The sequence below is a fragment of the Pseudonaja textilis genome, chromosome Z (assembly GCF_049901715.1).
Source record: "Pseudonaja textilis isolate UNSWEBS1 chromosome Z, rPseTex1.2, whole genome shotgun sequence".
Classification (NCBI taxonomy): domain Eukaryota; kingdom Metazoa; phylum Chordata; class Lepidosauria; order Squamata; family Elapidae; genus Pseudonaja; species Pseudonaja textilis.
In genome coordinates, this window is record NC_142008.1 from 123,045,476 (window position 1) to 123,069,846 (window position 24,371).

Consider the following 24,371-nt stretch of genomic DNA (forward strand, 5'->3'; position numbering starts at 1 on the left):
ATGTCAGCGGTGGTGTGGAATTCCTTGGAGCATTGCGTGCTGTCGTGGCGACCAACTTTTGGGGGCTATTTTGTGTCTGCAACTTGGTCGTCTCCTCGCTGGTGCCTCGGAAATGGCGCCTTCCGAAATCCTGTCAGGGACACACATGGCCGTGTCGGAAACAATCGGCCTCTGGAGGCGGGATGCCGGCTGGGTTGCATGGCAAGCTTTTGCGGTGTGCCCCTTCTGTTCTGCATCTTCGGCAAGTGGCGTCTTTGGATCGGCATGCTGCTCTGGGGGATTGCCCCACATGCGACACCAAAGAGGCGCCTCTCTCCCATTTCCCGGATTCCCTGCCTCCTCTTTGGAATGAGTACGGTGGATTTTGTCACCCTTGGATGTATTGTCTCCATGTTCCATGCTCTCGTGATGCACGGTGGATGCTCCGCCCGAGGGATGGCCGCTCCTTGATCTCCGAATGGCAGTGTCTGACCTCATGGAGGACTCACTCGCGGCTTGGCCTTTTCTAGGGTGGAAAGAGACACAAATGAAACCGTGACGATTTATTTATGTCTGTCAGGAGATTATAAGATAACAGGTACAAGTATAAAAATAGTTATGAATACATATAACAGATACATATAAGAAAATGGTTGGCACGTTGGTGTGCTTATGCACCATTTAAATTTAAAATGATTGGTCTTTTTTCCGCGGTGGGGGACACAGACCAAGGATTTTAACGTGTCACCCTATACTTGCCTGGACTCCCACCTAGGACGTCCGCAAATGCCGTGACCGGCTCCTCCTCGATGCTCTCGTCTTGGTAGGCGAGGATGGCAGTCACTTCCAGAACCAGGACATCGAACCATTCTAAGCAGAGAATGTTTGGCAGGTCTCCGTTCACCCGACAAAACTTTTAAATTTAATTTGGAAGGACCCCCTCCCAGGACAGGGACGAGGATCCCTTGACGGTCCTTTAGCAATATTTTCTGTTGCTTTAGCTGTTCCTTGTAAAGCCCAGAACGGCCTTGTTAATAGTTGGCCAGGACACGAGGGTCATATACGAACTTGTGTCCACCACCATATCACCCAGTGATCCCTCAATGTCGACGGTGGTGTGGAATTTCTTGGAGCATTGGGCGCTGTAGTAGTTGACAAACGTTTGAGGGGCTACTTTGTGTTTGCAACTTTGTCGTCTCCTCGCTGGTGCCTCGGAAACGGCGCCTTCCGAAATCCCATCAGGGATGCACATGGACACGTCGGGCAAACAATCGGCCTCTGGAGACAGGGTGCCGGCTGGGTTGCACGGCAAGGGTTTGCGGTGTGCCTCTTCCTTTGTGCATCTTGGGCAAATGGCGTCTTTGGATCGGCCTGCTGCCCTGGGGGGATTGCCCCCACGTGAGACACCAAAGAGGCGCCTCTCTCCCATTTCTGGATTCCCTGCCTCCTCTTCGGAACGAGTACAGTGGATTTTGTCATCCTTGGATGTATCGTCTCCATGTTCCATGCTCTCGTGATGCACGGTGGCCGCCTTTTTGATCCCTGGGGAGAAACTCATGTGACCAAGGCTGGTGCTTGGGGGTGCATAATGTGCTCATAGTGTGTCCTGAAGCTCCCTCCCACGAACTGCCTGCACGTGTGTTGGTGCCGAGAGGCCTGTAGCCGTTTGGAAGACGTCCCGTCCAGAGGAGCTCAGGAAAAACACTCTTCTCCTCTTGTTCGATACTCCTAGAAGGTCACTGGCTTCCCTGAAGACGTGAAATGGACCCATGTACGATCTCCAGTCTCCTCCCGCTGGGGGGGATGGAACTGGCCGGGCATGGGTGGCCATCTTGGAATGGCCGAGGCAGGTTCTCCTCCCCTTGCTGCTGTGATGGTGGTGGCCGCTGGTGCCACTGGGATGCCCAGCCTCAGTTCAGCCGCTTTGTGCTTTGATCTCTGCAGGGGCCCCCTTCCTCGCCGGGGTTAAGTGGGGGTCGAATGTAGAGGCCAGGTCCTCAGCCGGTCACGACAGCACTCGATGGAGTCAGTTAAGGTGTAGGGGTTGTGCCTGCCCAACCGCTCCCTCCTTCCAAGATTATCCCACCCCTCCCCAGGAAAATAGACCAATGATTTTAACTTGTTTCTCCCCCCCCCCACGCCCAGGAGGTTGACCGGGTTCACTCTTCATGAGCATATTAAGAAGGGTCCTTGCAGGTCATCTAGTCCAACCCCAGCCCCTAAGCAGGAGACTCTGCACCATTTCTGAGAAAGGGCAGTCCAAGGTCTTCAACAAAGACCCTCCTGCCTTCCCCAAACTCCCCCCTCCCCTCGACCACCCAGGCCAGTCAATCGCTCCCACTCCCCTAATCCCCAGAGGGCTGGGTTGCTGGAGCCCCCTCCCCTACCTCTCCAGCACGTCCGTCATCGCTCGGAATGGTTGCTAAAGAAAGGACTGTGTGTGTGTGTGTTGGAGGGCTGATTGGTGCTCTCTGAGTTGGATGGTTCTCTGGCAGACGTTGCATGAGCCAGCTAGGGAACATCGTCAGATCTAAGGGGAGTGTGGGGTTCAGCGATAAAGAGGAGCACGGATCAAAGGTCGGAGAGAGGAGGGTCCGCTTATTATATGCTCGTCTCTTGCCACTCACCAGGAGAGGGCGGGGTCTAGTCCCACTTTTTAGACAATCACCAGGGGGCAGTGAGTTCGAGTTCTACTTTAACACAAAGGGCAGCTGAATGTCTTTGATCAGGCGCTTTGCCCATCACGTGAGTTGCTGACGGTTGTGTCACCGATGATGTCCCATTTTTTAAAAAATAAATAAAAACACCCGGAATTGTACCAAGCAAAACAGGATATAAATGCAAAAATACAAGGTTTTCTTTAAAAGGGAAGTTAAACTTGAAAGTGGATCTTCCCCAAAGTTTTGTCACCTCGATCATGAAAATATCTTTATTTTAAATTTCTCCACTCAAATATTAGTGTGCCTCACCTTAGACCATAATTCGAGTCCAGAATTAAGATTAAGGTGTGCCGGTTGTTAAGCAGCGCACCGAAAGACCGTAGAGGGTTTTTATTTTTTATTTTTGGCAAGGGTCATTAAGCGAATCGTGATTTTATGGGAACCGATTATCTGCAATGGATGTTTGTGGAAGGCAGATGTGAGATGTCGTAAAGTATCCTTACATGACCGCGAGACGCAGAAAATGGCGACCGAGGCAGTCTGGTTGTCGAGCGCGCAAATGGCGATGCAACAGGGCACGTGTGTGTTTGTGAGATCAAACTTGGTCTTCAGTACCTTTTGGGGGCTCCGTCTTAGCTTCAAACCGTTCCTAAGTGACCGTTCGTAAATTGAGGATTACAGTCGTACGACAAGGACTTTGAAATGGTGACCCAAGATACCCCCCGCCCCCAGAAACCCTGCAGAACCAGGAGACACAAATGAAACCATGACGACTATGAAGTGTTTATTGAACATTTATTAGCCACGACATGGCGGGGATGATGGGGAAAGGGGCTCTGGATCCCGGTTGGCGAAAAACAGCAGATGCCCCCTTATCCACCTGTGGCCAGAGGGAGGCTGCACCCCCGTAACTTTAAAGAAAGCACCCCGTTCCCCTAAAACACAATCCTCCCCCCAACCTCTAGAAGGACAGTTTGCAGGGAAACAGACATGTGGGGAGGCAGCGATGCCAGGCAGCCCGTCTTGGATTCGAGAAACAGATGCGCCCAATTCTTAGAGGATTAGGGGATCCTTAGAGGAGGAGGAGGGAAGGGGCAGAACAAGGAACACGGGGCGATTTTAGACCCGTGTTTGGCAACCTTGACAATGTTACAAAGGTGGGCTTCAACCCCCAGGATTCCCCAGAGAGCCACCTTCAAATTGCCAGGGTTGAAAAACCCGGTTTCAGATGTTCAGCTCATGCCTGGGAGGACCATCAAGCGAACTCACAGAGCTTCAGCCTCCCTGGAACATGCCGCCTTTTCCAAGCTGGGCCCCGTGAAGATGGATGGACTTCAACTCCCAGAATCCCCTAGCCAGGCGCCTGAGCTGCAACTCCCAGAATTCAATAGGTGGGCTTTTCTCCATTCAATTCAAGGCATATGAGAAATCTGGTGGCCAGGAATGGTGGTTTAAGTGAATTTGGCTTGTTGGGGATGGTGCAACGGTGTTTAGGTATGAAACGTTGGTCCCAAGTCCCCTTTTTTCTCCGCCCCGTTGTAACTTCCAAGGGTCATTAAGGGAAATGTTGTAAGTCAAGGAGGAAGATTGTTGCATATGCTAATGGAGAGTGAAGCCAAGGAACGATGATCTCAATCTGGTCTGTTTTCTAGGAGGGAAAAGAAAAAATTTATTTGTTTTTATTTATTTATTCTTTCAAGAGATTATAAGATAAAAGGTAAGTATAAGTATAAAAATAGTTATGAATACATGAAAGGGATATATATAAGAAAACAAAAAAATGGACAGGAAGGCACGTTGGTGCGCTTATGCACCATTTAAATTTAAAATGATTGGTCTTTTTTCCCCGGTGGGGGACACAGACCAAGGGTTTTAAGGTGTCACCCTATACTTGCCTGGACTCCCACCTAGGAAATCTGCGAATACCGTGACTGTCTCCTCCTCGATGCTCTCGTCTTGGTAGGCGAGGACGGCAGTCACTTTCAGAACCAGGACATCGAACCATTCTAAGCGGAGAAGGTTTGGCAGGTCTCCGTTCACCCGACAAAACTTTTAAATTTAATCTGGAAGGAGCCCCTCCCCAGGACAGAGATGAGGATCCCTTGGTGGTCCTTTAGCACTATTTTCTGGGGCTTTAGCTGTTCCTTGTAAAGCCCAGAACGGCCTTGTTAATAGTTGGCCAGGACACGAGGGTCATATACGAACTTGTGTCCACCACCATATCACCCAGTGATCCCTCAAGGTCGACGGTGGTGTGGAATTTCTTGGAGCATTGGGCGCTGTAGTAGTTGACAAACGTTTGGGGGCTACTTTGTGTTTGCAACTTGCCCTCTCCTCGCTGGTGCCTCAGAAACGGTGCCTTCCGGAATCCCATCAGGGACGCACATGGACACGTCGGGAAACAATCGGCCTCTGGAGACAGGGATGCCGGCTGGGTTGCACGGCAAGGGTTTGCGGTGTGCCCCTTCCTTGTGCATCTTTGGGCAAGTGGCGTCTTTGGATCGGCCTGCTGCTCTGGGGGATTGCCCCACATGTGACACCAAAGAGGCGCCTCTCCCATTTCCGGATTCCCTGCCTCCTCTTCGGAATGAGTACGGTGGATTTTGTCACCCTTGGATGTATTGTGTCCATGTTCCATGCTCTCGTGATGCACGGTGGCCACTCCGCCCGAGGGATGGCCGTTCCTTTGATCTCCGAATGGTGGTGTCTGACCTCATGGAGGACTCACTCGCCTTGGCCTCATCTAGGGTGGCTTGGAACATGAGATCAACCTGAGCCCTTAATCGCCTTCGTAGGCTTAAAACTTTTATACCCCCAAGGAGCCCCTCTCGCATCCTTTCCTCCTCCAGATCGCTGAATTGCAGTCGCCTGCCATTTCTCTCAGCGTTGCCACAAAGTCATAGACTGTCTCACGGCCTTTTTGATCCCTGGGGAGAAACTCATGTGACCAAGGCTGGTGCTGGGGGTGCATAATGTGCTCATAGCGTGTCCTGAAGCTCCCTCCCACGAACTGCCTGCACGTGTGTTGGTGCCGAGAGGCCTGTAGCCGTTTGGAAGACGTCCCGTCCACAGGAGCTCAGGAAAAACGCTCTTCTCCTCTTGTCCGATACAGCCAGACGGTCATTTGCTTCCCTGAAGATGTGAAATGGACCCATGTACGATCTCCAGTCTCCTTTCGCTGGGGGGGATGGAGCTGGCCGGGCGTGGGTGGCCATCTTGGAGTGGCCGAGGCAGGTTCTCCTCCCCTTGCTGCGGTGATGGTGGTGGCCGCTGGTGCCGCTGGGATGCCCAGCCTCAGTTCAGCCGCTTTGTGCTTTGATCTCTGCAGGGGCCCCCCTTCCTCGCCAGGGTTAAGTGGGGGTCGAATGAAGAGGCCGGGTCCTCAGCCGGTCAGAACAGCCCTCGATGGAGTCCGTTAAGGTGTAGGGGTGGTGCCTGCCCAACCGCTCCCTCCTTCCAAGATTATCCCTCCCCCCCCAGGAAAATAGACCAATGATTTTAAATTGCTTCTTTTTCCCCCGCCCAGAAGGCGGGCCGGCTTCACTCTTCATTAGCATATTAAGAAGGGACCTTGCAGGTCATCTAGTCCAACCCCAGCCTTTAAGCAGGAGACTCTGCACCATTTCTGACAAGGGGCAGTCCAAGGTCTTCAACAAAGACCCTCCTGCCTTCCCCAAGCTCCCCCCTCCCCTCGACCACCCAGGCCAGTCAATAGCTCCCACTCCCCTAATCCCCAGCCGCAGCCCAGGACGATCCATCCAAGCCATGCTCACCCAGATCAAACACCACCAAGGCGGGTTTTCTGCACATCGCCTGCGTCTCTACGGGGTCCGCTGAGGGAGGAAGGAGGGGACAGGATCGGCGCAGCCACTAAGGGGCTTTCCAGCGCCCAGAGCAAAAGATTGCGTGCAAAAGGCAGGTTGCAAAGCCTTGAGGGCGTCAGCTTTGTTGCAATGCAGGGTGATCCTCAGTAGATCCTAAAAGCCAAACAGGAAAGTCCTGATCTCTTGGCTCCCCCACTGGCCAGAAAGCTTGCAGCCTTGCAGGTCATCTAGTCCAACCCCAGCCTTTAGGCAGAAGACTCTGCACCATTTCTGACCAGGGGCAGTCGAAGGCATTCAACAAAGACCCTCCTGCCTTCCCCAAACTCCCCCCTCCCCTCGACCACCCAGGGCATTCAGTCAATCGCTCCCACTCCCCTAATCCCCAGAGGGCTGGGCTGCTGGATCCCCCTCCCCCACCTCTCCAGCACATCCGTCATCGCTCAGAATGGTCGCTAAAGAAAGGACTGTGTGTGTGTGTCTTGGAGGGGGGGCTGATTGGTTCCCTCTGAGTCGGGTGGTTTTTTGAAGACGTTTCATGACCCAACTAAGGATCATTATCAGTGCAAAGCGTTCGTTTATTATATGCCGATCAGCAGGAGAGCACGAGTTCTAGTCCTGCTTTAGGCATTCAAGCCAGCTGGGAAATTTCAGCCAACAACTAGAGGATGGTGAGTTCTAATTCTACCTTAAGCAAAATAACACAGCTGGGTGATTTTGGGCACATCAGAAGGGACCTTGCAGGTCATCTAGTCCATCCCCAGCCCCTAAGCAGGAGACTCTGCACCATTTCTGACCAGGGGCAGTCGAAGGCATTCAACAAAGACCCTCCTGCCTTCCCCAAACTCCCCCCTCCCCTCGACCACCCAGCCCAGTCAATCGCTCCCACTCCCCTAATCCCCAGAGGGCAGGGCTGCTGGATCCCCCACCGCCTTTCCAGCACATCCGTCATCGCTCAGAACGGTCGCTAAACAAAGTATTGTGTGTGTGTGTTGGCGGTGTGTGATTGGTGCTCACTGAGTCAGGTGGTTTTCTGGCAGACTTTTCATGACCCAGCTAGGGAACATCGTCAGGGCTGAGGGGAGTGTGGGATTCTTCGATGAAGAGGAGCAAGGATCAAAGGTCGGAGAGAGGAGGGTCCGCTTATTATATGCTCGTCTCTTGCCACTCACCAGGAGAGGGCGAGTTCTAGTCCCCCTTTATAGCCCATCACCAGGGGGCATTGAGTTCGAGTCCCACTTTAGGACAAAGGGCAGCTGAATGTCTTGGATCAGGCGCTTTGCCCATCACGTGAGTTGCTGACGGTTGTGTCACCCAGGATGTCCCATTTTTAAAAAAAGAAATAGAAACACCCGCAGTTGTACAAAGCAAGAGTAGGAGATAAACCCAAAAATAAAAGGTTTTTTTAAAAGAGAAGTTAAACTTGGAAGTGGATCTTCCCCAAATTTTTTTCACCCCGAGAATATTTTAACTTTCTTCACTCAAATGTTAGTGGTCCTCACCTTAGACCATAAGTTGAGTCCAGAATTAAGATTAAGGTGTGCAGGTTGTTAAGCAGCGCACCGAAAGACTGTACAGGGTTTTTATTGTTTATTTTTGGCAAGCGTCATTAAGCGAATCATGATTTTAAGTGATCCATTGCCTGCAATGGACGTTTGTGGAAGGCAGGTGTAAGATGACGTAAAATAATCTCACATGTCCACGAGACGCAGAAAATGGCGGCCGAGGCAGTCTGGTTGTCAAGCGCGCAAATGGCGATGCGACAGGGCGTGTGTGTTTAGCACACTAAAGAAAGGATTGTGTTTTTGAGTGAGGAGGGAGGTGATTGGTTCCCTTTGAGTCGGGTGGTTTTCTGTCAGACGTTTCATGAGCCAGCTAGGGAACATCGTCAGTGCTAAGGGTAGTGTGGGGTTTAAGGAGGAGGAGGAAGAGGGAGGGAGGAAGAAGAGGAGAAGGGAGCGGTGAATAAAGAGAGGAGGAGGAGAAGTGTGGAGTCTGTGGAACTCTCTGAGCTGGGTGGATTTTTTTTGAAGACGTTTCATGACCCAACTAAGGAACATTATCAGTGCAAAGCCTTCGTTTATTATATGCCGGTCAGCAGGAGAAGGAGAGTTCTAGTCCTGCTTTAGGCATTCAAGCCAGCTGGGATATTTCAGCCAACAACTAGAGGATGGTGAGTTCTATTTCTACCTTAGGCAAAAAAAGAGAGCTGGGTGATTTTGGGCAAATCAGAAGGGGCCTTGCAGGTCATCTAGTCCAACCCCAGCCCCTAAGCAGGAGACTCTGCACCATTTCTGACAAGGGGCAGTCCAAGGTCTTCAACAAAGACCCTCCTGCCTTCCCCAAACTCCCCCCTCCCATCGACCACCCAGGCCAGTCAATCGCTCCCACTCCCCTAATCCCCAGAGGGCGGGGCTGCTGGATCCCCCTCCCCCACCTCTCCAGCACATCCGTCATCGCTCAGAATGGTCGCTAAAGAAAGGACTGTGTGTGTGTGTGTTGGGGGTGTGTGATTGGTGCTCACTGAGTCAGGTGGTTTTCTGGCAGACGTTTCATGAGCCAGCTAGGGAACATCGTCAGGGCTAAGGGGAGTGTGGGGTTCAGTGATGAAGAGGAGCAAGGATCAAAGGTGGAGAGAGGAGGGTCCGCTTATTATATGCTCGTCTCTTGCCACTCACCAGGAGAGGGGGGTCTAGTCCCCCTTTTAGCCAATCACCAGGGGGCAGTGAGTTCGAGTCCCACTTTAGGACAAAGGGCAGCTGAATGTCTTGGATCAGGCGCTTTGCCCATCATGTGAGTTGCTGACGGTTGTGTCACCCAGGATGTCCCATTTTTAAAAAAGAAATAGAAACACCCGCAGTTGTACAAAGCAAGAGTAGGAGATAAACCCAAAAATAAAAGGTTTTTTAAAAGAGAAGTTAAACTTGGAAGTGGATCTTCCCCAAATTTTTTCACCCGAGAATATTTTAACTTTCTTCACTCAAATGTTAGTGGTCCTCACCTTAGACCATAAGTTGAGTCCAGAATTAAGATTAAGGTGTGCAGGTTGTTAAGCAGCGCACTGAAAGACTGTACAGGGTTTTTATTGTTTATTTTTGGCAAGTGTCATTAAGCGAATCATGATTTTAAGTGATCCGATTGCCTGCAATGGACGTTTGTGGAAGGCAGGTGTAAGATGACGTAAAATAATCTCACATGTCCACGAGACGCAGAAAATGGCGGCCGAGGCAGTCTGGTTGTCAAGCGCGCAAATGGCGATGCGACAGGGTGTGTGTGTTTAGCACACTAAAGAAAGGATTGTGTTTTTGAGTGAGGAGGGAGGTGATTGGTTCCCTTTGAGTCGGGTGGTTTTCTGTCAGACGTTTCATGAGCCAGCTAGGGAACATCGTCAGTGCTAAGGGTAGTGGGGGTTTAAGGAGGAGGAGGAAGAGGGAGGGAGGAAGAAGAGGAGAAGGGAGCGGTGAATAAAGAGAGGAGGAGGAGAAGTGTGGAGTCTGTGGAACTCTCTGAGCTGGGTGGATTTTTTGAAGACGTTTCATGACCCAACTAAGGAACATTATCAGTGCAAAGCCTTCGTTTATTATATGCCGATCAGCAGGAGAAGGAGAGTTCTAGTCCTGCTTTAGGCATTCAAGCCAGCTGGGATATTTCAGCCAACAACTAGAGGATGGTGAGTTCTATTTCTACCTTAGGCAAAAAAGAGAGCTGGGTGATTCTGGGCAGATCAGAAGGGACCTTGCAGGTCATCTAGTCCATCCCCAGCCCCTAAGCAGGAGACTCTGCACCATTTCTGACAAGGGGCAGTCCAAGGTCTTCAACAAAGACCCTCCTGCCTTCCCCAAACTCCCCCTCCCCTCGACCACCCAGGACAGTAAGTTGCTCCCACTCCCCTAATCCCCAGAGGGCGGGCTGCTGGAGCCCCCGCCTCTCCAGCATGTCCGTCATCGCTCGGAATGGTCGCTAAAGAAAGGATTGTGTGTGTGTGTCGGGGGAGGTGATTGGTGCTCTCTGAGTTGGGTGGTTTTCTGGCAGACGTTTCATGAACCAGCTAGGGAACATTGTCAGGGCTGAGGGGAGTGTGAGGTTCAGCAATGAAGAGGAGGAAGGATCCAGGTAGGAGAGAGGAGGGTCCGCTTATTATATGCTCGTCTCTTGCCACTCAGCCGGAGAGGGCGAGTTCTAATCACCTTTATAGCCAAACACCAGGGGCAGTGAGTTCGAGTCCCACTTTAGCACAAAGGGCAGCTGAATGTCTTGGATCTGGCGCTTTGCCCATCACGTGAGTTGCTGACGGTTGTGTCACCCAGGATGTCCCATTTTTTTAAAAAATAAATAAAAACACCTGCAATTGTACAAAGCAAAAGCAGGATATAAGCCCAAAAAACCAAGGTTTTTTTAAAAAGAGAATTTAAACTTGGAAGTGGATCTTCCCCAAATTTTTGTCACCTCGAGAATGAAAATATCAATATTTTAACTTTCTCCACTCAAATGTTAGTAATCCTCACCTTAGGCCATAAATTGAGTCCAGAATTTCAATTAAGGTGTGCAGGTTTTTAAGCAGCGCACCAAAAGACCGTAGAGGGTTTTGATTTATTTATTTTTTGCAATGGTCATTAAGCGAACCATGAGGTTAAGTGAACCAATTGCCTGCAATGGACGTTTGTCGGGTGCCAGATGTGAGATGATGTAAAATATCCTCACATGACCACGAGACGCAGAAAATGGCGGCCGAGGCAGTTTGGTTGTCGAACGCGCAAATGGCGGTGCAATAAGGCGTGTGTACGTTTGTGAGTTGAAACTTGGTCTTCTGGACCATCTGGGGGCTCCGTCTTAGCTTGAACCATTCCTAAGTGACTGGTCATAAATTGAGGATTATGGTCGTACATCGAGGACTTAGGAAAGGCTACTCAAGATATCCCACCCACCCCAGGAAGCAACTATGGAAAGTTTATATGTGTTCCCATAGTAGCATGATACCTATTTGAAAAGTAATGTGTAAAATGTTAAAGATTTAAATGAATATTAATATAAACGATAGAATTGAATTGAGATGGATTGTTGTTTTAATCATATTACATATTCATAATTTTTCTTTTTAAAAATATACTGTGTAATTTTAGAATGTACCAAGCAGAATCCGAATGGAAGGTATGTATTATATTAAGTATTATAATTTTAGGGAAAGATATAAAGGCGTCATACTCCAATCAGTGATTACAGGAGAAATTTTGTTTAATGAGAAAAGATAACAGACAGCTGAAACAGGACATAGAAAGAGTATAAGTATAATGATCTGAATTGAGATGAAATAAATAAAATTAAGAAAGTTAAATCGGGAGAAGCTATATAGAAAATGTAGAATGGTAATAAGATATGGAATGGTATATAAAAATGAGCATGAACTTGAATTTGTGTCTGTACGAAGAGATGTAACCCTGGATGAAGTTACTTTCAAAAATATGTTTTATGTTTTTATTTTTTTAAGTTTTGTTTGTTTATGTTTGTTTTTAAAAATTAATTAAAAATTTTTTTTAAAAAAACATACCCCCACAATCACCCGGAAAACCTGCGGGCCCCAGGAGACACAAATGAAACCGTGACGATTGTGAAGTGTTTATTGAACATTTATTAGCCACGACATGGCAGGGATGATGGGGAAAGGGGCTCTGGATCCTGGGTGGCGAAAAACAGCAGATGCCTCCTTATCCACCTCAGGCCAGAGGGAGGCTGCACCCCGTAACTCAAAAAAAGGCACCCGTTCCCCTAAAAATAATCCTCCCCCAACCGCTAGAAGCTGTTCCTTGTGAAGCCCAGAATGGCCTTCTTAATAGTTGGCCAGGACACGAGGGTCATATCCCAAATTGTGTCCACCACCATATCACACGGGGATCCCTCAATGTCAACGGTGGCGTGGAATTTCTTGGAGCATTGAGCACTGTAGTACCCGACAAATGTTTGGGGGTCTATTTCGTGTCGGCAACTTGGTCGTCTCCTTGCTGGTGCCTCGGAAACGGTGCCTTCCGGAATCCCATCAGGGACGCACATGGACACGTCGGGAAACAATCAGCCTCTGGAGGCGGGATGCCGGCTGGGTTGCACGGCAAGGGTTTACGGTGTGCCTCTTCCTTTGTGCATCTTGGGCAAGTGGCGTCTTTGGATCGGCCTGCTGCTCTGGGGGGATTGCCCCCACATGTGACACCAAAGAGGCGCCTCTCTCCCATTTCCGGATAGCCTGCCTCCTCTTCAGAACGAGTACGGTGGATTTCGTCACCCTTGGATGTATTGTCTCCATGTTCCATGCTCTCGTGATGCAGGGTGGCCGCTCCGCCCGAGGGATGGCCGCTCCTTGATCTCCGAATGGCAGTGTCTGACCTCATGGGGGACTCACTCACCTTGGCCTTTTCTAGGGTGGAAAGAGACACAAATGAAACCGTGATGATTTATTTATTCTGTCAGGAGATTATAAGATAACAGGTACAAGTATAAAAATAGTTATGAATACATGAAACGGATACATATAAGAAAACGGTAGGCACGTTGGTGCACTTATGCACCATTTAAATTTAAATTGATTGGTCTTTTTCCGCGGTGGGGACACAGACCAAGGGTTTTAACGTGTCACCCTATACTTGCCTGGACTCCCACCTAGGACGTCCGCGAATGCCGTGACCGGCTCCTCCTCGATGCTCTCGTCTTGGTAGGCGAGGACGGCAGTCACTTCCAGACCCAGGACATCGAACCATTCTAAGCGGAGAAGGTTTGGCAGGTCTCCATTCACCCGACAAAACTTTTAAATTTAATTTGGAAGGACCCCCTCCCCAGGACAGGGATGAGGATCCCTTGATGGTCCTTTTGTGAATCCCAGAACGGCCTTGTTAACCGTTGGCCAGAACACGAGGGTCATATACGAACTTGTGTCCACCACCATATCACCCAGTGATCCCTCAAGGTCGACGGTGGTGTGGAATTTCTTGGAGCATTGGGCGCTGTAGTAGTTGACAAACGTTTGAGGGGCTACTTTGTGTTTGCAACTTTGTCGTCTCCTCGCTGGTGCCTCGGAAACGGTGCCTTCCGGAATCCCATCAGGGACGCACATGGACACGTCGGGGAAACAATCGGCCTCTGGAGACGGGATGCCGGCTGGGTTGCACGGCAAGGGTTTGCGGTGTGCCTCTTCCTTTGTGCATCTTTGGCAAGTGGCGTCTTTGGATCGGCCTGCTGCTCTGGGGGGATTGCCCCCACATGTGACACCAAAGAGGCGCCTCTCTCCCATTTCCGGACTCCCTGCCTCCTCTTCGGAACGAGTACGGTGGATTTTGTCACCCTTGGATGTATTGTCTCCATGTTCCATGCTCTCGTGATGCACGGTGGCTGCTCCGCCCGAGGGATGGCCGTTCCTTTGATCTCCGAATGGCAGTGTCTGACCTCATGGGGGACTTTCTCGCCTTGGCCTCATCTAGGGTGGCTTGGAACGTGAGATCAACCTGAGCCCTTAATCGCCTTCGTAGGCTTAATTCTTTTATACCCGCAAGGAGCCCCTCTCGCATCCTTTCCTCCTCCAGATCGCTGAATTGCAGTCTCCTGCCATTTCTCTCAGCGTTGCCACAAAGTCATAGACTGTCTCACTGCCTTTTTGATCCCTGGGGAGAAACTCATGTGACCAAGGCTGGTGCTGGGGGTGCATAATGTGCTCATAGCATGTCCTGAAGCTCCCTCCCACGAACTGCCTGCACGTTTGTTGGTGCTGAGAGGCCTGTATCCGTTTGGAAGATGTCCCGTCCACAGGAGCTCAGGAAAAACGCTCTTCTCCTCTTGTCCGATACAGCCAGAAGGTCACTGGCTTCCCTGAAGACGTGAAATGGACCCATGTACGATCTCCAGTCTCCTTTCGCTGGGGGGGATGGAACTGGCCGGGCGTGGGTGGCCATCTTGGAGTGGCCGAGGCAGGTTCTCCTCCCCTTGCTGCGGTGATGGTGGTGGCCGCTGGTGCCGCTGGGATGCCCAGCCTCAGTTCAGCCGCTTTGTGCTTTGATCTCTGCAGGGGCCCCCCTTCCTCGCCAGGGTTAAGTGGGGGTCGAATGAAGAGGCCGGGTCCTCAGCCGGTCAGAACAGCCCTCGATGGAGTCCGTTAAGGTGTAGGGGTGGTGCCTGCCCAACCGCTCCCTCCTTCCAAGATTATCCCTCCCCTCCCCAGGAAAATAGACCAATGATTTTAACTTGTTTCTTTTTCCCCCGCCCAGAAGGCGGACCGGCTTCACTCTTCATTAGCATATTAAGAAGGGACCTTGCAGGTCATCTAGTCCAACCCCAGCCTTTAAGCAGGAGACTCTGCACCATTTCTGACCAGGGGCAGTCCAAGGTCTTCAACAAAGACCCTCCTGCCTTCCCCAAGCTCCCCCCTCCCCTCGACCACCCAGGCCAGTCAATCGCTCCCACTCCCCTAATCCCCAGAGGGCTGGGCTGCTGGATCCCCCTCCCCCACCTCTCCAGCACATCCGTCATCGCTCAGAATGGTCGCTAAAGAAAGGACTGTGTGTGTGTGTGTTGGGGGGGGGTGATTGGTGCCCTCTGAGTCGGGTGGTTTTCTGGCAGACGTTTCATGACCCAGCTAGGGAACATCGTCAGGGCTGAGGGGAGTGTGGGGTTCAGCGATGAAGAGGAGCAAGGATGAAAGGTGGGAGAGAGGAGGGTCCGCTTATTATATGCTCGTCTCTTGCCACTCACCAGGAGAGGGCGGGGTCTAGTCCCACTTTTTTAGACAATCACCAGGGGGCAGTGAGTTCGAGTCCCACTTTAGGACAAAGGGCAGCTGAATGTCTTGGATCAGGCGCTTTGCCCATCATGTGAGTTGCTGACGGTTGTGTCACCCAGGATGTCCCATTTTTAAAAAAGAAATAGAAACACCCGCAGTTGTACAAAGCAAGAGTAGGAGATAAACCCAAAAATAAAAGGTTTTTTTTAAAAGAGAAGTTAAACTTGGAAGTGGATCTTCCCCAAATTTTTTTCACCCCGAGAATATTTTAACTTTCTGCACTCAAATGTTAGTGGTCCTCACCTTAGACCATAAGTTGAGTCCAGAATTAAGATTAAGGTGTGCAGGTTGTTAAGCAGCGCACCGAAAGACCGTACAGGGTTTTTATTGTTTATTTTTGGCAAGCGTCATTAAGCGAATCATGATTTTAAGTGATCCGATTGCCTGCAATGGACGTTTGTGGAAGGCAGGTGTAAGATGACGTAAAATAATCTCACATGTCCACGAGACGCAGAAAATGGCGGCCAAGGCAGTTTGCTTGTCAAGCGCGCAAATGGCGATGCGACAGGGCGTGTGTGTTTAGCACACTAAAGAAAGGATTGTGTTTTTGAGTGAGGAGGGAGGTGATTGGTTCCCTTTGAGTCGGGTGGTTTTCTGTCAGACGTTTCATGAGCCAGCTAGGGAACATCGTCAGTGCTAAGGGTAGTGTGGGGTTTAAGGAGGAGGAGGAAGAGGGAGGGAGGAAGAAGAGGAGAAGGGAGCGGTGAATAAAGAGAGGAGGAGGAGAAGTGTGGAGTCTGTGGAACTCTCTGAGCTGGGTGGATTTTTTTGAAGACGTTTCATGACCCAACTAAGGAACATTATCAGTGCAAAGCCTTCGTTTATTATATGCCGATCAGCAGGAGAAGGAGAGTTCTAGTCCTGCTTTAGGCATTCAAGCCAGCTGGGATATTTCAGCCAACAACTAGAGGATGGTGAGTTCTCTTTCTACCTTAGGCAAAAAAAGAGAGCTGGGTGATTCTGGGCAGATCAGAAGGGACCTTGCAGGTCATCTAGTCCATCCCCAGCCCCTAAGCAGGAGACTCTGCACCATTTCTGACAAGGGGCAGTCCAAGGTCTTCAACAAAGACCCTCCTGCCTTCCCCAAACTCCCCCCTCCCCTCGACCACCCAGGCCAGTAAGTTGCTCCCACTCCCCTAATCCCCAGAGGGCGGGGCTGCTGGAGCCCCCCCCCCCGCCTCTCCAGCACGTCCGTCATCGCTCGGAATGGTCGCTAAAGAAAGGATGTGTGTGTGTGTGTCGGGGGGGAGGTGATTGGTGCTCACTGAGTCAGGTGGTTTTCTGGCAGACGTTTCATGAGCCAGCTAGGGAACATTGTCAGGGCTGAGGGGAGTGTGAGGTTCAGCAATGAAGAGGAGGAAGGATCCAGGTAGGAGAGAGGAGGGTCCGCTTATTATATGCTCGTCTCTTGCCACTCAGCCGGAGAGGGCGAGTTCTAATCACCTTTTATAGCCAAACACCAGGGGGCAGTGAGTTCGAGTCCCACTTTAGCACAAAGGGCAGCTGAATGTCTTGGATCTGGCGCTTTGCCCATCACGTGAGTTGCTGACGGTTGTGTCACCCAGGATGTCCCATTTTTAAAAAAAATAAATAAAAACACCTGCAATTGTACAAAGCAAAACAGGATATAAGCCCCGCAAAACCAAGGTTTTTTTAAAAAGAGAATTTAAACTTGGAAGTGGATCTTCCCCAAATTTTTGTCACCTCGAGAATGAAAATATCAATATTTTAACTTTCTCCACTCAAATGTTAGTAATCCTCACCTTAGGCCATAAATTGAGTCCAGAATTTCAATTAAGGTGTGCAGGTTTTTAAGCAGCGCACCGAAAGACCGTAGAGGGTTTTGATTTATTTATTTTTTTTCAATGGTCATTAAGCGAACCATGAGGTTAAGTGAACCAATTGCCTGCAATGGACGTTTGTCGGGTGCCAGATGTGAGATGATGTAAAATATCCTCACATGACCACGAGACGCAGAAAATGGCGGCCGAGGCAGTTTGGTTGTCGAGCTCGCAAATGGCGATGCAATAAGGCGTGTGTACGTTTGTGAGTTGAAACTTGGTCTTCTGGACCATCTGGGGGGCTCTGTCTTAGCTTCGAACCATTCCTAAGTGACCGGTCATAAATTGAGGATTATGGTCGTACATCGAGGACTTAGCTAAGGTTACTCAATATATCCCACCCACCCCAGGAAGCAACTATGGAAAGTTTAGATGTGTTCCCATAGTAGCATGATACCTATTTGAAAAGTAATGTGTAAAATGTTTAAGATTTAAATGAATATTAATATAAACGATAGAATTGAATTGAGATGGATTGTTGTTTTAATCATATTATATATTCATAATTTTTTCTTTTTTAAAAATATAGTGTGTAATTTTAGAATGTACCAAGCAGAATCCGAATGGAAGGTATGTATTATATTAAGTATTATAATTTTAGGGGAAAGATATAAAGGCGTCATACTCCAATCAGTGATTACAGGAGAAATTTTGTTTAATGAGAAAAGATAATAGAGAGCTGAAACAGGACAGATATAGAATAGAAGTATAATGATCTAAATTGAGATGAAATAAATAAAATAAAATTAAGGAAGTTAAATCGGGAAGAAGCTATATAGAAAATGTAGAATGGTAATAAGATATGGAATGGTATATAAAAATGAGCATGAACTTGAATTTGTATCTATACGAAGAGATGTAACCCAGGATGAAGCTGCTTTCAAAAAAGATGTTTTATGTTTTTATTTTTTATGTTTTGTTTGTTTATGTTTGGTTTTAAAAATCAATAAAAAAAAATTTTTTTTTTAAAAAAGATACCCCCACAACCACCCTGGAAACCCTGGAAGCCCCAGGAGACACAAATGAAACCGTGACGATTGTGAAGTGTTTATTGAACATTTATTAGCCACGACATGGCGGGGATGATGGGGAAAGGGGCTCTGGATCCCGGGTGGCGAAAAACCGCAGATGCCTCCTTATCCACCTGTGGCCAGAGGGAGGCTGCACCCCCATAACTTTAAAAAAAGCACCCTGTTCCCCTAAAACATAATCCTCCCCCCAACCTCTAGGAGCTGTTCCTTGTGAAGCCCAGAATGGCCTTCTTAATACTTGGCCAGGACACGAGGGTCATATACGAACTTGTGTCCACCACCGTATCACACGGGGATCCGTCGATGTCGACGGTGGCGTGGAATTTCTTGGAGCATTGGGCGCTGTAGTAGCTGACGAACGTTTGGGGAGCTAGTTTGTGTCTGCAACTTGGTCGTCTCCTCGCTGGTGCCTCCGAAATGGCGCCCTCTGAAATCCCGTCAGGGACGCACATGGCCGCGTCGCGGAAACAATCGGCCTCTGGAGGCGGGATACCGGCTGGGTTGTACGGAAGCTTTTGCGGTGTGCCCCTTCCATTGTGCATCTTTGGCAAGTGGCTTCTTTGGATCGGCATGCCGCTCTGGGCGGATTGCCGCAACACGGGGCACCAAAGAGGCGCCTCTCTCCCGTTTCCGGACTCCCTGCCTCCTCTTCGGAACAAGTGCGGTGGATTTCATCACCCTACGATGTATTGTCTGCATGTTACATGCTCTAGTGATGCACGGTGGCCACTCCGCCCGAGGGATGGCCGGTCCTTGGTCTTCGAATGGTAGTGTCTGACCTCATGGAGGACTCTCTCGCCTTGGCCTTTTCTAGGGTGGAAAGAGACACAAATGAAACAGTGATGATTTTAAAGTGTTTATTGAACGTTTATTAGCCACGACATGGCAGGGATGATGGGGAAAGTGGCTCTCGATCCCGGGTGGCGAAAAACGGCAGATGCCTCCTTATCCACGTGTGGCCAGAAGGAGGCTGCATTCACAACTCAAAAAAAGCACCCTGTTCCCCTAAAACACAACCCTCCCCCCAACCTCTAGAAGGACAGTTTGCAGGGAAACAGACATGTGGGGAGGCAGCGATGCCAGGCAGCCCGTCTTGGATTCGAGAAACAGATGCGCCCAATTCTTAGAGGATTAGGGGATCCTTAGAGGAGGAGGAGGGAAGGGGCAGAAAAAGGAACACGGGGCGATTTTAGACCCGTGTTTGGCAACCTTGACAATGTCACAAAGGTGGGCTTCAACCCCCAGGATTCCCCAGAGAGCCACCTTCAAATTGCCAAGGTTGAAAAACCCGGTTTCAGATGTTCAGCTCATGCCTGGGGGGGACCATCAAGCGAACTCACAGAGCTTCAGCCTCCCTGGAACATGCCGCCTTTTCCAAGCTGGGCCCCGTGAAGATGGATGGATTTCAACTCCCAGAATCCCCTAGTCAGGCGCCTGAGCTGCAACTCCCAGAATTCAATAGGTGGGCTTTTCTCCATTCAATTCAAGGCATATGAGAAATCCGGTGGCCAGGAATGGTGGTTTAAGGGAATTTGGCTTGCTGGGGATGCTGCAACGGTTGTTAGGTATGAAACGTTGGTCCCAAGTCCCCTTTGTCTCTGTCCTGTTGTAACTTCCAGCGGTCATTACGCGAAATGTTGTAAGTCAAGGAAGAAGACTGTTGCATATGCTAATGGAGAGTGAAGCCAAGGAACGATGATCTCAATCTGGTCCGTTTTCTGGGAGGGAAAAGAAATAATTTATTTGTTTTTATTTATTTATTCTTTCAAGAGATTATAAGATAAAAGGTAAGTATAAGTATAAAAATAGTTATGAATACATGAAAGGGATACATATAAGAAAACAAAAACAATAGGACAGGAACGGTAAGCACGTTGGTGCGCTTATGCACCATTTAAATTTAAAATGATTGGTCTTTTTTCCCCGGTGGGGGACACAGACCAAGGGTTTTAAGGTGTCACCCTATACTTGCCTGGACTCCCACTATGGACGTCCGCGAATGCCGTGACCGGCTCCTCCTCGATGCTCTCGTCTTGGTAGGCGAGGATGGCAGTCACTTCCAGACCCAGGACAACGAACCATTCTCAGCAGAGAAGGTTTGGCAGGTCTCCGTTCACCCGACAAAACTTTTAAATTTAATTTGGAAGTACCCCCTCCCCAGGACAGGGACGAGGTTCCCTTGATGGTCCTTTTGTGAAGCCCAGAACAACCTTGTTAATAGTTGGCCAGGACACGAGGGTCATATACGAACTTGTGTCCACCACCATATCACCCAGTGATCCCTCAAGGTCGACGGTGGTGTGGAATTTCTTGGAGCATTGGGCGCTGTAGTAGTTGACAAACGTTTGTGGGGCTACTTTGTGTTTGCAACTTTGTCGTCTCCTAGCTGGTGCCTCAGAAACGGTGCCTTCCGGAATCGCATCAGGGATGCACATGGACACGTCGGGGAAACAATCGGCCTCTGGAGACAGGGTGCCGGCTGGGTTGCATGGCAAGGGTTTGCGGTGTGCCCCTTCCTGTGCATCTTTGGCAAGTGGCGTCTTTGGATCGGCCTGCTGCTCTGGGGTGATTGTCCCCACATGTGACACCAAAGAGGCGCCTCTCTCCCATTTCCGGACTCCCTGCCTCCTCTTTGGAACAAGTGCGGTGGATTTTGTCACCCACGGCTGTATTGTCTCCATGTTCCATGCTCTTGTGATGCACGGTGGCTGCTCCGCCCGAGGGATGGCCGTTCCTTTGATCTCCGAATGGTGGTGTGTGACCTCATGGGGGACTTTCTCGCCTTGGCCTTGTCTAGGGTGGATTGGAACCTGAGATCAAGCTGAGCCATTAATCGCCTTCGTAGGCTTAAAACTTTTACACCCGCAAGGAGCCCCTCTCGCATACTTTCCTCCTCCAGATCGCTGAATTGCAGTCGCCTGCCATTTCTATCAGGGATGCCACAAAGTCATAGACTGTCTCACTGCCTTTTTGATCCCTGGGGAGAAACTCATGTGACCAAGGCTGGTGCTGGGCGTGCATAATGTGCTCATAGCATGTCCTGAAGCTCCCTCCCACGAACTGCCTGCACGTGTGTTGGTGCCAAGAGGCCCGTAGCCGTTTGGAAGACGTCCCGTCCACAGGAGCTCAGAAAAAACGCTCTTCTCCTCTTGTCCGATACTGAAGCCAGAAGGTCACTGGCTTCCCTGAAGACGTGAAATGGGCCCATATACGATCTCCAGTCTCCTCCCGCTGGGGGGGATGGAGCTGGCCGGGCGTGGGTGGCCATCTTGGAGTGGCCGAGGCAGGTTCTCCTCCCCTTGCTGCGGTGATGGTGGTGGCCGCTGGTGCCGCTGGGATGCCCAGCCTGAGTTCAGCCGCTTTGTGCTTTGATCTCTGCAGGGGCCCCCTTCCTCGCCGGGGTTAAGTGGGGGTCGAATGAAGAGGCCGGGTCCTCAGCCGGTCAGAACAGCCCTCGATGGAGTCCGTTAAGGTGTAGGGGTGGTGCCTGCCCAACCGCTCCCTCCTTCCAAGATTATCCCTCCCCTCCCCAGGAAAATAGACCAATGATTTCAACTTGTTTCTTCCCCCACGCCCAGGAGGCGGACTGGCTTCACTCTTCATTAGCATATTAAGAAGGGACCTTGCAGGTCATCTAGTCCAACCCCAGCCTTTAAGTAGGAGACTCTACACCATTTCCGACAAGGGGCAGTCCAAGGTCTTCAACAAAGACCCTCCTTCCTTCCCCAAGCTCCCCCCTCCCCTCGACCACCCAGGCCAGTCAATCGCTCCCACTCCCCTAATCCCCAGAGGGCGGGGCTGCTGGATCCCCCTCCCCCACCTCTCCAGCACATCCGTCATCGCTTAGAATGGTCGCTAAAGAAAGGACTGTTTGTGTGTGTCTTGGAGGGGGCTGATTGGTTCCCTCTGAGTCGGGTGGTTTTTGAAGACGTTTCATGACCCAACTAAGGAACATTATCAGTGGAAAGCGTTCGTTTATTATATGCCGATCAGCAGGAGAGCAAGAGTTCTAGTCCTGCTTTAGGCATTCAAGCCAGCTGGGATATTTCAGCCAACAACTAGAGGATGGTGAGTTCTATTTCTACCTTAGGCAAAAAAAGAGAGCTGGGTGATTCTGGGCAGATCAGAAGGGACCTTGCAGGTCATCTAGTCCAACCCCAGCCCCTAAGCAGGATACTCTGCCCAACCGCTCCCTCCTCCCAAGATTATCCCTCCCCTCCCCAGGAAAATAGACCAATGATTTTAAATTGCTTCTTTTTCCCCCGCCCAGGAGGCGGGCCGGCTTCACTCTTCATTAGCATATTAAGAAGGGACCTTGCAGGTCATCTAGTCCAACCCCAGCCTTTAAGTAGGAGACTCTACACCATTTCCGACAAGGGGCAGTCCAAGGTCTTCAACAAAGACCCTCCTTCCTTCCCCAAGCTCCCCCCTCCCCTCGACCACCCAGGCCAGTCAATCGCTCCCACTCCCCTAATCCCCAGAGGGCGGGGCTGCTAGATCCCCCTCCCCCACCTCTCCAGCACATCCGTCATCGCTTAGAATGGTCGCTAAAGAAAGGACTGTGTGTTTGTGTCTTGGAGGGGGGGCTGATTGGTTCCCTCTGAGTCGGGTGGTTTTTTGAAGACGTTTCATGAGCCAGCTAGGGAACATCGTCAGGGCTAAGGGGAGTGTGGGGTTCAGTGATGAAGAGGAGCAAGGATCAAAGGTGGGAGAGAGGAGGGTCCGCTTATTATATGCTCGTCTCTTGCCACTCACCAGGAGAGGGCGGGGTGTAGTCCCACTTTTTAGACAATCACCAGGGGGCAGTGAGTTCGAGTCCCACTTTAGGACAAAGGGCAGCTGAATGTCTTGGATCAGGCGCTTTCCCCATCATGTGAGTTGCTGACGGTTGTGTCACCCAGGATGTCCCATTTTTAAAAAAAGAAATAGAAACACCCGCAGTTGTAAAAAGCAAGAGTAGGAGATAAACCCAAAAATAAAAGGTTTTTTTTTAAAAGAGAAGTTAAACTTGGAAGTGGATCTTCCCCAAATTTTTTTCACCCCGAGAATATTTTAACTTTCTGCACTCAAATGTTAGTGGTCCTCACCTTAGACCATAAGTTGAGTCCAGAATTAAGATTAAGGTGTGCAGGTTGTTAAGCAGCGCACCGAAAGACTGTACAGGGTTTTTATTGTTTATTTTTGGCAAGTGTCATTAAGCGAATCATGATTTTAAGTGATCCGATTGCCTGCAATGGATGTTTGTGGAAGGCAGGTGTAAGATGACGTAAAATAATCTCACATGTCCATGAGACGCAGAAAATGGCGGCCGAGGCAGTCTGGTTGTCAAGCGCGCAAATGGCGATGCGACAGGGCGTGTGTGTTTTTTTTGAGTCGAATCTTGGTCTTCTGGACCTTTTGGGGGGGGCTCTGTCTTAGCTTCGAACCATTCCTAAGTAACCTGTCGTAAATTGAGGATTACGGTTATATGTCGAGCACATAGCAAAGGCCACTCAACAACCACCCCCCGCCACCTCCCCTGAAACCCTGCAGGCCCCAGGAGACACAAATGAAACCCTGACAATTGTGAAGTGTTTATTGAACCTTTATTTGCCACGACATGGCGGGGATGATGGGGAAAGGGGTTCTGGATCCCGGGTGGCGAAACACAGCAGATGCCTCCTTATCCACCTGTGGCCAGAGGGAGGCTGCACCCCCGTAACTCAAAAAAAGCACCCCGTTCCCCTAAAACACAATCCTCCCCCCAACCTCTAGAAGGACAGTTTGCAGGGAAACAGACATGTGGGGAGGCAGCGATGCCAGGCAGCCCGTCTTGGATTCGAGAAACAGATGCGCCCAATTCTTAGAGGATTAGGGGATCCTTGGAGGAGGAGGAGGGAAGGGGCAGAACAAGGAACACGGGGCGATTTTAGACCCGTGTTTGGCAACCTGGACAATGTCACAAAGGTGGGCTTCAACCCCCAGGATTCCCCAGAGAGCCACCTTCAAATTGCCAGGGTTGAAAAACCCGGTTTCAGATGTTCAGCTCAGGCCTGGGGGGACCATCAAGCGAACTCACAGAGCTTCAGCCTCCCTCGAACATGCCGCCTTTTCCAAGCTGGGCCCCGTGAAGATGGATGGACTTCAACTCCCAGAATCCCCTAGCCAGGCGCCTGAGCTGCAACTCCCAGAATTCAATAGGTGGGCTTTTCTCCGTTCAATTCAAGGCATATTGGAAATCTGCCGGT

General features: G+C 50.2%; 3 long non-coding RNA genes across 3 annotated transcripts in view; 1 reads left to right on the forward strand and 2 right to left on the reverse strand.

Moving 5' to 3' along the window:
• LOC148124357 (uncharacterized) overlaps nt 1-24,371 on the reverse strand; it is a 138,821-nt gene that overhangs the window by 67,087 nt on the left and 47,363 nt on the right. The window lies entirely within an intron of this gene.
• Nucleotides 16,912-19,280, forward strand: LOC148124358 (uncharacterized). Its single transcript, XR_015740051.1, has 2 exons — nt 16,912-17,683; nt 18,088-19,280. It is a non-coding gene; the product is annotated as an uncharacterized LOC148124358 (long non-coding RNA).
• LOC148124359 (uncharacterized) lies at nt 18,148-20,872 on the reverse strand. The gene is made up of 3 exons (XR_015740049.1): nt 20,117-20,872; nt 19,485-19,862; nt 18,148-18,954 (listed from the first exon to the last, which is right to left on the reverse strand). It is a non-coding gene; the product is annotated as an uncharacterized LOC148124359 (long non-coding RNA).